At 41.6% G+C, this 12,145-nt stretch overlaps 1 protein-coding gene across 2 annotated transcripts in view; it reads left to right on the plus strand.

The window, feature by feature from the left end:
* The window catches only part of SLC39A11 (solute carrier family 39 member 11), a 2,376,444-nt gene that overhangs the window by 640,343 nt on the left and 1,723,956 nt on the right, over nt 1-12,145 (plus strand). The gene's annotated exons all lie outside the window — the stretch shown is intronic.

A 12,145-nucleotide genomic window follows, 5' to 3' on the forward strand; every position in this document is an offset into this window, starting at 1 on the left:
CCTGAGAACCTGCTCCTCCCACAATCCTATGTGCGAACACGCAGAGCTGGGGGAGAAGCTGGCTCCCATGGCCACATCTTTTGTTTGTTGATAGACCTCCTTGTTAAATAAAAAGAAATTGTTGTGCAAACAAAAATCAATAATCTCTGAAATCATTTTCCCATGCTTGTACCTTTCAATGGCTGCACTTTCCAGAAAGAAACCCACTGCTTTAACCCCATCGACATGATTAATACTGGTATACAGAGCACTTATGTCAAGCATAACCAGATGATATTGATCTGACCAGGGCACATCATTGATTTTTCCCAAAAAGTCATTTGTCTCTGTATATATGCATACTTACCTAAACCACTTTTACAAAGAATATGCCTTTACCAACCATGCGTTTGCATTGTAATGGCATGCGTGGTAAAGGCATATGCAATGTAAAAGTATGCGTTGTGATTGAAACGCGTTGTAAAGCACTTGCATTGTTACAAATGCGTGGTGTTGACATGCGGGGTAAAATCATATATTCATTCCTGTCATTAATTAGAAAAGACCTATTGCTGTAAACCCCATCTTTTACGAATCCATTCATCAACATAAGAGTTTGACATGTATACCTTATATGAACCCTAAGCCCACATCCCAGCCCTGTAAGTAACCATTGACTCTTCAACCATATCTACCACAGGAGAGTCAAGGAAACAAAACAAGTGAAATCTTTGCTAATGATTAGAAGCGACTGAATCCAGTTCCTTGAAGCCAACACAAATTCTGTCAGCATATAGTTAAATTTGCAGTTACCTAAGTAAGTGTTGCGTATTTAATGCTATAGTAACACCGGAAAAATCTACAAAGCAATAGAGCTGCTACTTGAAGTTGCCCTAAGATGGTGACCATTATCCCATCTAGTACATCTGAATGTGTGTGAGAAAGGCAGACATTGGTTCTCTTGAGCAAGTCACTTGTGAGCATATGTCATAACAAGATTTTATAGTTAATGGTATGTAGCCTCCCATGAAAATACGAAATGTAGCAAAATGTACTGTATGTACCCATTTTGCACCAGACCCATTTTCACCATAAACAGTTCAATGGATTTCAAGAACAATCAGTTTTGTTCCGTTCCTCCAACCACCATTCACAGTGATATTGAATTCAAATCCCAGTACAGTAGGTCCATATTGAGATTGCCAGTTGATTCAGCCTAATTCTGTAGGTGAATTTAGAAAGATTAGGACAGTTGCAATAGCATTTAGCTCTTGATTCCAAACAAAGGATCTGTTAACAGCTTTGTAGTAAAATGATACAAGACACAAATTTGCCTGCTGCCAGTAATAATAATAACTGCCTATTGTGATATAGATGCACAATCAACTGTTTATATGACTATAGCCAGGTCATCAGGATTCAGACCTCTTTCTGAAGTGCAAAACTAAATGGCTTGATGGATCCCTGTAAACTGAATACTACCATGTTTCTCACTCACCCAAGAACCTGCAAGAACCATGTTACAGCCGTACATTCTTCCAATCTTGAACATGCGTAGAATCACCTGTCGTTGTCCTGAGAAGTCCTGATCCCCGAGCCTGATTGTTCTACATGAACTTTGACTTTCCCTTTCCGTTTTGTGGTTGTATTCGTATTGTTTGTGAAGATATATTTGAAGCCCTCCTTTCATGCTATCTTCCCAGTAAATGCAGAGCCGCTGTGGTAGACGTAGTCCGCAGACCGCTCATTTCAATAATGTTAGACGCGTGTTCTCGGTCCTCTCTGCTCGGCTTCATTTCTCCCCAAAGTACTTTTAGCTGTGGAGATGGGCTGAAGTTCTGCATGTCAGCTAATCTGTAGTGGAATTAATGGTCCATGTCTGTGTTTTCTTAATTACTTTGCAGAAAGGCCATTAGGTGCTCATTTGATTACATTTTTTTCATCCTACTTGCCTCAGTTCTCATTATCAGCTATTCCTCTGGTAGTGTTCAGTGGCCACAATATCTGTGGTGAAAGCAGAGTGTTTTTGTTATACACTGAATAGCAATGGAAGCTGTTCTGAAGTGATCTAATTTCTTGGGTGATGGGGCAAATGGTGGTGTGAGAGCCTTATTATGTGGTGGAGGGGTGGATGGCCAAGGAACACGGGGAGAGGGAATGTGGGCATCTATTAAGGGTTCACTATGAAGACCTAGATGAGCAAGTTGAGGAGGAAGAAGCAGAGGTTGGGTAATGGAGGGAAAATAGGATTCTGGTATGAGGAGGTGAGACCTGACATCCTGGGCATGGTTTTCTCTCAAACGTTTTGCCTTCACTCCTCTTATTTTACTGAATTTGTTTTTGTTTTCCTTAGGATTCTATGCACTTTAGTACTGCTTATCAGCACCAAAGTGCTTGCGCTTTGACCTTTAAACAAGGTAAAATTAGCTTCTACCCAATTGGCATATTTGATTTAATAAAGTGGTACTACATGTCCTGAGGGCCAGTAAATTAAATGCTCCCAGTGGGCCTGCAGCACTTAGTGTGCCCCCCACTCAAGAAGCCTTTTAAAACTTGTTTTCGGCTTGCCATGTTTGCAGTTTCCAATTGCCATTCAGCCAGGCAAAATAAACCATTTGCTTGGCCTAAACATTCCTTTGTAATACATAAAAGTCACCCTAGGGTAGGTCCTAAATACCCCTAAGGGCAGGGTACATTGTATCAGAAAAAAGTTGGACATGTACTTTTAAGTTTTACTTGCTCTGGTAGTGAAAAATATTTTAATTCATTTTTCACTCCTGCAAGGCCTTCCTCTCGCTTAGGATAGCATTGGGTCAACCTTATTACATTTAATAAGTGATCACTTTTGTTTGGAAATAGGTAACTATATTATATTTAGTGCCTGAGGAATTGTAATTTAAAATCCTCTTTAATGTAAAGTTGGATTTTAAGTAGAGATTCTGTTTTTATGATATTTATTTTTTTACATTTCCGTCTGCATTTATCCATATTTATTTTTTGGTTGTTTTATTGGTATGTATCCATATTTATTATATGTATTGACAATAAGCCGGGTCATAAAATGGTCTGTTTTCACATTTATTTAACTGATAGACATGCAATCATACTTTGATGCCTGTTGCATTTTAGCAAATTAAGCAAGTAAATATAACAAAACACTACTTGACAAGTAAATATTAGCATTATTTAAAAATATATGTTAATTTATGCCTGTATTTAATGGAATCTCATCCTGTTTTTAAATCACCATGGTGTCTGTCTGCTTAGCAGTTGTTCTGGAATTCATGAAGGACAACAAGGAGAGTCAATCACAAGAAGCACAATTTTCTTTATTTTTCCATTGAAAAAAAATTATATAGAAAGGAAATATATTGTTTTCGGTCTGTATTTATCAGTAAAAATAGAAAACCGGAAGGCTTCATTTCAAGTCACATTTTTTAAAATGCTACTTTTAGAAAGTTAGCATTTTCTTATCCTTATCCTATTTTTTGCCTTCAGCCTGTTTCCTGGGTCACTTGACTAGGTGTAGTTGGTAATTTGGCCTTTATGTATTCCTCACTGATAGCTACACAATAGGGGGGGCCTAAGTATTGGCAAGATGGGGGGGGGGCAGAGTTGTGCACAGCACTACTCTCACTTCACAGTAGCTGCCTCAGCCCACACACAAATATCTTCATACCAGCCTTTTGTGCCCCCAGGCATACTGGGACCAGAACAGGGAGCAAGGAAATTTCAACACCACTTGTGGTAGGAAACCTCCAGAGGATTCTTCCACTTTAAAGTTGGCACCAGGTATAAAACGACCTTCAGACTCTCTCCTCATTGCACTCCTGGACCTGTGGAACCTACAGAAGAAAGACTGCCCTCCTGCACTAGATTTGCCTGAGGCCTGCTTTGCTATCTGAGAAAGAAGACTGGACCTGCTCCCTTCATCCCAGGCTAACTGAAGTGACTACAAGAGTCCGCTGACTGGCTCTCTTCTGGGGCAAAAGCTCGGGAGGCGTGTTTGAAACTCCAGCTGACCTGTGCAACTGGAACTGCCTGAGCCCTGCTGGCCTCTGCAAGAGTGAGTCAATGATCCCTAAGAAGTGCCTTCCCAGGTCCGGACCCTTGTTTGGAATCAGCGTGCATTCTTCAGACTACAAAGGAGAAATTCTAAAGTTTTGGGCTTTTCAGGACTGTGAATGGGACTGTCCGTGCCAAGATCTTGCACCAGCGCCGATAAACAATGTGACGCTCTGGTGAACCAGATCCTTCTTGCTGCAGTGGTCGTCAGAAGAGACTGGCTATGCGAGATTTGCACTTCTCTCTACAGCATCAGCCGCCTGCGGTGACTGCCAGTGTGAAGCTCCAGCTACAAACGTTCATGATGCCCGACAGGATCTTTGCGCTACAGAAACAACCATCTGCGATGCCCCGCCTGCTCTTCGCACTACAGCGAGGACCATCCGCCACGTTCCTCGCTGCCTTCTCCACTCCGTACTGGACTCTATATGCTGGACTTTCAGAAGGTACATTTTTCAGCAGGACCTGTGATGTGGCCGCGTTCCATCGCGTTTGGGCTAAATTGGTGACTTTCACCAGGTCTCGCATGACCAGATAACTGCTAGTGGAGCTTTGTGCTTTTAGGCACTAGACTTACCTAAAATCTTTGAAATTACATATCTTTGGCTCTTCTGATTGGAGCTGCACATGTGCTGCCCATGCCCGACCTAAAAAGTACCAAAGACTTAGCAAGCATCACTAACTACAGAGTACTGCGTTTTCATAGGCAGTACCAGTGGCTGCTTACCTGGAGGGATGCAAGTTTGTAGCCTAACCAGAACCAATACTTGTATCTATCACATATTGCAAATAAAACTGTGCAGTGCTGCCTTCTACCCAATGTAGGAGGCTGTATTGAATAGTTTCACTCCTGCTAATTGACACCTGCAGCCAAAGTAAGCAGTGCATATGTGAGGGGCCTAGCAGACCAGTGCACTTGCACGTTTAAAAATCTTTGGAGATGGGACCTCTCTGGTCTGTCAGAGAGCTGGGTTTGCCCTATGGCCCTCCTTTCTCAAACCGCGAACGCTGCAGCTCGGCCCCAGCAAATCATGCTGTTTTACAGGCCCTGCACTTGAAACGTGAGGCAATTTCCTCTGGGGGTCTTTATATCATGGCCAGTGACCATGACACTTTCTCGTAAAGGCAAGTAGTGATTGATCGTGGGTTGCAGGTTCAAGATATCAGACCTTCAGCTATATATGAGTGTGTTGCCCACCGTAAAGTAGGAGTATGCCTCTGCTGCATCCCTGAGCGCTCACCGCTGACTTCCATTTGAGAAAGAAATACTCATACTTTGTTGGTGTATATGAAATTGTCTGAATGTATTTTATGTAATTTTGTGTGTGTGTGTTGGCTTGCGCCCAAACGGGAGCACGTGGTGGCCTCCTGTTATCTTATGGGAATCCTCCCTCGCTTATGCCTGCTACTCCCACCACTAATGGCCTTTGAAGCCCCACAATAAAATGGACATGCGTGACGTATTCTGTCCCTCCTTAGCATTGTTGGTGTATTGAACATTGTAGGGTTTACTTCCTTGCACTCTCTTGGCCATTGTGGCATTGGAATAAGGAGGGCATACATTTACATATTGTGGGCCTCCAAAGCATTATGATGGCAATAACATATGGTGGCGCTCTTTGTGGACAATATAGGTACCATACATTGGCCCCTTACCATTGTAAGCATGCTGTCAATTACGGAGGTCATGGTATGAGGTGGCCCTCCTTGGTATATATTGCGTGCTGCCTTTGCATTACATTGGGGCAGACATATGGTGGCCATAACAGGCCCATTTTGGGCATCCTAGAGAGTCCTTGGCATTAGGACCACCTGTTGCATTTGATATAGTCATCCTAGCATAAGAAAAACATCCCTGAAACATGGTAGCTAGCACAGCATAAATAGCCATCATTGACCTGCGAGTGTGAATCAAAGATATAGGAGACAGACATTGTCCAGAGGCAGGCTTACTGGAGAGAACTTAATGAAAACGTCAAGTTGTTTATTGGGGACCGAACGTAGTTTTACAATTGAGATCAACCTAGAATTTTATGAGAAGAGAGATTATTTTTAAACAATTTACATTTTGAGGGAATTGAAACCGTTTACTCAAAGTACAATGTTGGAATTTAGGGATAAAATGTGTTTATTTTCAGAAAATGCCAAGCCGGCAGATGGAGAGAGAAAATTATTGCGCATTTTCATATATATGTCCGATTTTAGACTTGTAATTCATACTGAGTTGTAAAAACAAATTAAGAATTTTTATGCCTGGGATTAAATGATGCTGCGGCTGCTATTCTGTGGTTCATTTGTAGGTATGTTGTCATTCATATTGAAGAGTCTTTGTAAGACGTTGTCAATGTCTGAGGCCGGGTGTTTTACAGGCTTTCTTGGAGCGGTGGAGAGGTAAACTACCACAACACACTGGGGAGGATCAGATTGTTGACACAATGATAGTATTGGAATATTTACTGAATGAGTCTTCAACCTGTGGCATAGTAGTTAATTTATGTAAATTTTATCTTGAATACACAATTTAAACCCACTTTAAAAGGTGCTCCGGGGGTGGTGAAGGAGGGACACTCCTCAGTTCCCTAGGGAAAGTCAGACTTGTTGACTTTGCTTGCTGAGTGAATTTCGGCCCTTCTAGTTATACTCCTTAAACCAGCCGGCCATGGGAGCAGCCCTCTTCTATTTTGTGCAATACTTAAGGATGTAAAAGAACCACTTTAAGTCATTTTTAAGGTCTAAAACTAAATTTCAGGAATGCAGACATCAGGGATAAGATCAGGTGCTTGGAAAGCATCTCCGTGCTTAAGATATTTGCACTCTGGTAGACCGGTTGAAATGTCGTAGATACTCCCAGTTGTTCATTATGCGAGTGCATCAGTCTTATAATATCTACTTTTTAGGATAGGATGTGGGTTTATAAGGCGCACTAATACCCGGAGGTGGATTTTAGGAAATCTGTAGTGTTTGAACTGCACAAGAGGTACCTTGCAATGTCACTGAGGGGTTACACTGAGGTTTCATTTTCTCTTATAGCAAAGTGATTAAGTGGGATAGGCATGGAAAGTCCACTGGACCCGGGACAAATGCACTGGGGATTTTAAGAGTTTAAAAAAAAAACATGCAAGAAGAAATATTTACTGCTTTAACTGATGATTGCATGCAACGATTGGTTAGCCTCTGGCAATCAGTTCAGTGCTGCGTTTGCTTGTGAGCCTAGAGCGTGTTCGTCTTGGGGTGCGTAAGTTTCCAGGAAGAAGGCTGAGGCCATTAAATGTATAGCCACTGAGTGGAGCTCAGGAGTTCTCTTGAGGATCTACCTTGACGTCTTGCCAGCAACTCTCTGCCAGAACTAGGAGGTGCTCATGCCTTGACGTCCTAGTTCTTTGAGGATCTGGACATGCAGAGAGTCCTTAAAGACTTTTTGTAAATTAAATAAATCTAGTAGTATTAAATTGAGCAGTGGAAATAGATGGTATTTACTGCACTTAATGATTGCAAAAGCCTGGTTAAAAAGTGCTATAAAATTATTGAGTTCTTTTAGTATACATCACTTCAGCACAGAAAGAGCCCCATGTAAATGATCAACGGTGCCATTTGTGGTATGCCAAATATGGAGTATGACCTTTTGAGAGGTGGAATGATTGTACCTATTCCTATTGTTGTTAAAATAATGGTGATCTCTGTTGCTAAAATTCCAGCAGATTGCAGAGTTAAACATTTCCCATTGACCGGGAATACCTATACCTTAGTCGCAAGAGATGCTGACGTTCAGCAGGACAAACTTTAGTTGGTGCCATATCCAAATCGCCTGTCAAGATTTTATCTGTAAGTATATACCTAATCGGTTTGCCTCTACAAGAGGGTTTATTTACTACCTGGGTGGCATAACATTTCGGAATATTGATCTGGAAAATCGAAACTACACCACATTGGTTGATTGTCCTCTTCTGCCAACTGTTCATGATATATTACTAACCTTTAAGCATCCAGTGTTCACGATTCTTGACCTTTTGTCCACATTTTTAGCTGGGTTGCCGTTTAGAAAGATCGTTTAGCTGCACTGCCATCATCAAGCCAGGAGGATCATTTCAGACCTTCGAGCTTACTTTGGCCGCAGTGTTATTATTTGACATTGACAAATTGCTATACTAATGACATACTGTATGTACAGCCCCTGAAGTTGTAGGAAATGCTGAATTTCTGGTCGTTACTTCTCTGGACTGGCTCCAGAAGTTAAATCCATGGTGATTTTGTTTGTAACTGTTATGCATGTTGAACTGAGAGCAGGAAAGACAGAGGCCTATTTAAAGTAAAATATTATGTATACTAGGAAAGGACTCCTGGAGTATTAATGGGACTGCTACAGTCTAAAAGGCCAAGTCTAAGTCAAGACAACCCTCAGTTTAACTGATGTTATGATCCTAGACCATGAAAGTACCATGTCAAAACAGATATCACCACCAAGAAAACCCATGCAGGAAGGGGTAGTGAAAACTGTCAAAGGCCCCCCTCATCACAGGAGATAACTTCCATTTTAAAATAAAGAAAATCACACTTCATGTTTTTCTTTTTTAAATTAAAACAAAAATAGGTTTGATGGGCTTCTTCGTTCTGTGACAGTGGCTATTGACAATTTTTTAAAGAAATGACAGCTGGCTTGGCAGTCATTTCTAAATTTGGCAGGTGGAGTAACCTTTGCCTGGCGGACATTAATTCATCTGCCAGGCCAAAGGAGATTGCTCTGTCTGCCAAACAATAAATTAGGCCCTTTGTTTATAAAGATTTTGGTAGATTAGGACTTTGTTTATATATATCCTTTGGGGCAGGTCATCTCTGTTATATTTTTCTCGTGTATCCTCTTATTTCTCTTCTTATGGGTCAGGTTTCTAATCACTTTATTGCTTCCAACTAAATTTACTTTTTGTTAAATTTCTTTTTTGACATGGTACTTTCATGGTCTAGGATCATAACATCAGTTAAACTGAGGGTTGTCCCGCGGGCTGTCGAAGGGGTGAATGAGTAGTCTCCACCATAATGACATCTATGGTCTGCCTGCATCTAAATTCGGAGGGTGGGCCATCATCTTGGTGGTAAGGATACTCTGTGGCCCTTATGACGGAGTATCCTTACCACCAAGATTTAAATCAGCCTGAAAATCGCAATTATGGCTATACTTTTTACCCTAGCGGTTTACGGATATGCAATACGTAATATACATTGGACAAATGAGTTTAGTTCTAGAACCAATTTAGGGTCCTCACATAACACATTATTTTGAACTGTTTAGCAACATATGTTGTTTATACACTGGCTGGAATATTTGGTGCGAACAACCTATGTAAGAAGGACTACGTTGCTCTCATTCTTGTGGAACAAGAGTGCCCTATCATCTCCCTTCATTTCGGTTTCGGTGGAAAGTGATCTGTTCCTACAAACATATTTCAGAACCAATATGTTAGTCTACGTAGTGCTGGCCCTGCAGTTTGTGAGCATCTCATATGGCCGGGAGGGTCTTTCTTCACCCACCTCTCGTTTACTGCTACCACTCTTGCCGTCACCCCCCTCATTACCTCCCATATTCTTATCTCACACGACCCATCCCTGTACTCAACAAAAGTGTCTGTGGTTTGATGACTAATGCACATTTCATTTTCTTATTATTGAGAAGCGTTTTATGTTTCAATACATGGATATGGAATGGTGGCCATTTCTGAGACAACCCTAGATACTAAATATTTTATTGATTTGCATTTTCGCATCCCTCCATCAATGTTTTCCGTTTGATTTTCCTCATATCTTCTTATTATTTTGGAATGCTCGTTTATTGGACTGACATACTGGGTTACACTGTGCTACGATATGTCACGTTATGTCTCATCCATTTGCTTTTGACTGGATGTGACTTTATGCACAATTGTTTTTCTTTGTGTTCACAACAACGTTTTTTTAATATTGGGTTAAAAATGATGGTGAAGGCCAGAACATATTTTATCGCACATTATTTAGTGGCTGCTTTCTTAGACATGTTCCGTCAGGTTTTTCAGCAGGCCCCTGCCGCCATTTGGAGTTCATTAGCATTGTAATGAGTTGACCCAAACCATTGGGTGCACCTATGATGGATTAGGTCTGTCTGCAGGTTAACATCACAATTTAATTGTACAGTCCCATATCCTGTTGTTTAAGACATTATTTATGGTGGTTGTGATTTCTCACACCATGTGCCCCATGTCCTCCTGACATTTGGTAATGGTTTGCACATGAATGCAAAGATACGTGATTCATGATCATCATCAAATTTTATTCGGTCTCAAAGACCATAAACGCACGATAAAAACACAGTTTAAACCATCAAATCACAATAAAACTGTATCGTTATCAACTGTCCCCATGTTTAAAAAGAAAGATGAGAATACTAGAATTTAGTATAAAAGCCCATGTAAACCACAGAATATCATAATGTTTAAAACTTGCATATAAAAATCCTTACAACTTTAAAAACTTAAAGTTGTAAGAATCTTCGCTTCTATTCTGGCAGCCAGGTTGGGACGTGTGGCGGGTGATATTCTCCATCTTGACCAGAAGGGCTTTGTCAGGGGACGGCAGTTATCAGATCTTACTTACGAACTCATAGGGGCCATCGATGTGGCATCCGCGTGCTCCCTTCCTTTAACAGCAATGACCCTCGATTCTACTAAAGCATTTGATAGGGTGAATTGGATATACCTGTGGAAGTCTTGGGGAAATTCAACTTAGGGCCAAAATTCATTAGATCGGTGCAGCTGATCTACCAGAATCCAACGGGCAGTCTCTTTGTTAACGGGAACACCACTGTGCCCTTTAAAATTTCGAGGGGGACAAGGCAGGGTTGCCCACTCTCCCTTTTCCTTTTTGACTTATATATTGAGCCCTTTGCTCAAAGGCTCAGGGACAACCCTAATATTCAGCCATTTAAATTTGGAGAGTGGGAGAAGAAGGTCGCCCTGTATGCTGACGATATTTTAATAATGTCAGCCAATTTGTTAACAGCTTTCCCTGCAGTGATCAGTCAGGCAGAGGGGTACGGTCTGGTCTCAGGATACGAGATCAATGCTGCAAAGACAGAAATCATGGCGTGGAATCTTGAAGGGACACAGTAGCAGCACCAGCATTAGATTAGCCCTAAAATGAGATTCCTGGGGATTAATGTGGTTCAGGACATCACCAAGATTGCCGAGAGCTATTTAGCCGTGGTGGCCAAGGAGTGTCGGAGGTTGCTGAAATCTTGGGCCCTGCTTCCACTATCCATCTTAGGCAGGGTCAACCTAGTTAAGATGTCAATACTCCCCAAGGTTACCTTTCTTTTTAACTGTATCCCCTTACACTTTGAGAAATCTGCCACTGATAAGCTACAGCGAGATATAAATTCATTTGTTTGGGCACACAAATCACCAAGAATAGCTTGGAAAAAGTTGAGGCGGAGGAGAGAGAAGGGTAGCCTTGACTTGCCAGATTTCTAGTTTTACGCTTGGGGCTTCCAACTCACCCATTCGCGTATGCTGTTGAAAATGCCGGGTTAACTCCGGGGCAGGGGCTATGTTTCTAGCTATGCTTAGAGGTGCCAATCTAGCTGAGGAGGGCTTTTAGTTTAAATTCTGGGACCCGAAATTTAAAAAAAATATTAAGCTGAAGGTCCTACAAGGATTTGGCAAAAACTGGGCGAAACTCAGGGGAGCAACTATACTTAGCTATTTTTCCAGCTTTCTCCCCTCTGGGATTCCCCTGGTACCCCGGAGTGTTTAAGGGATAGGTTGGCAAAACCTTTGAGAGAAGCTGGTCTAGCAGTTTGGGGGGATTTGGTCTCACTCTTATTTCATGGGGTCAACTTAAAGATAAAGTCGGAGAAGACCTCTCCAGGTTCAAACATTTCCAGTTGAAAAGCTGGGTCCAATCAAAACTAGATCAAAGGAACACTGTAGGGAAAAGCACTTTTTTAGAACATCAGCTAGTGTCCAAGCCCTGTGGGAGAAGGGAGGTCTCCTTTGGTACCAAACCATTGCAGACCCTGTGGATGGCGAATTTAATCTCGCTGAGAAACTGTGTGTGTGGGGAGGGGGTTCCTTACCTG

The sequence above is a fragment of the Lissotriton helveticus genome, chromosome 7, assembly GCF_964261635.1.
Source record: "Lissotriton helveticus chromosome 7, aLisHel1.1, whole genome shotgun sequence".
NCBI lineage: Eukaryota > Metazoa > Chordata > Amphibia > Caudata > Salamandridae > Lissotriton > Lissotriton helveticus.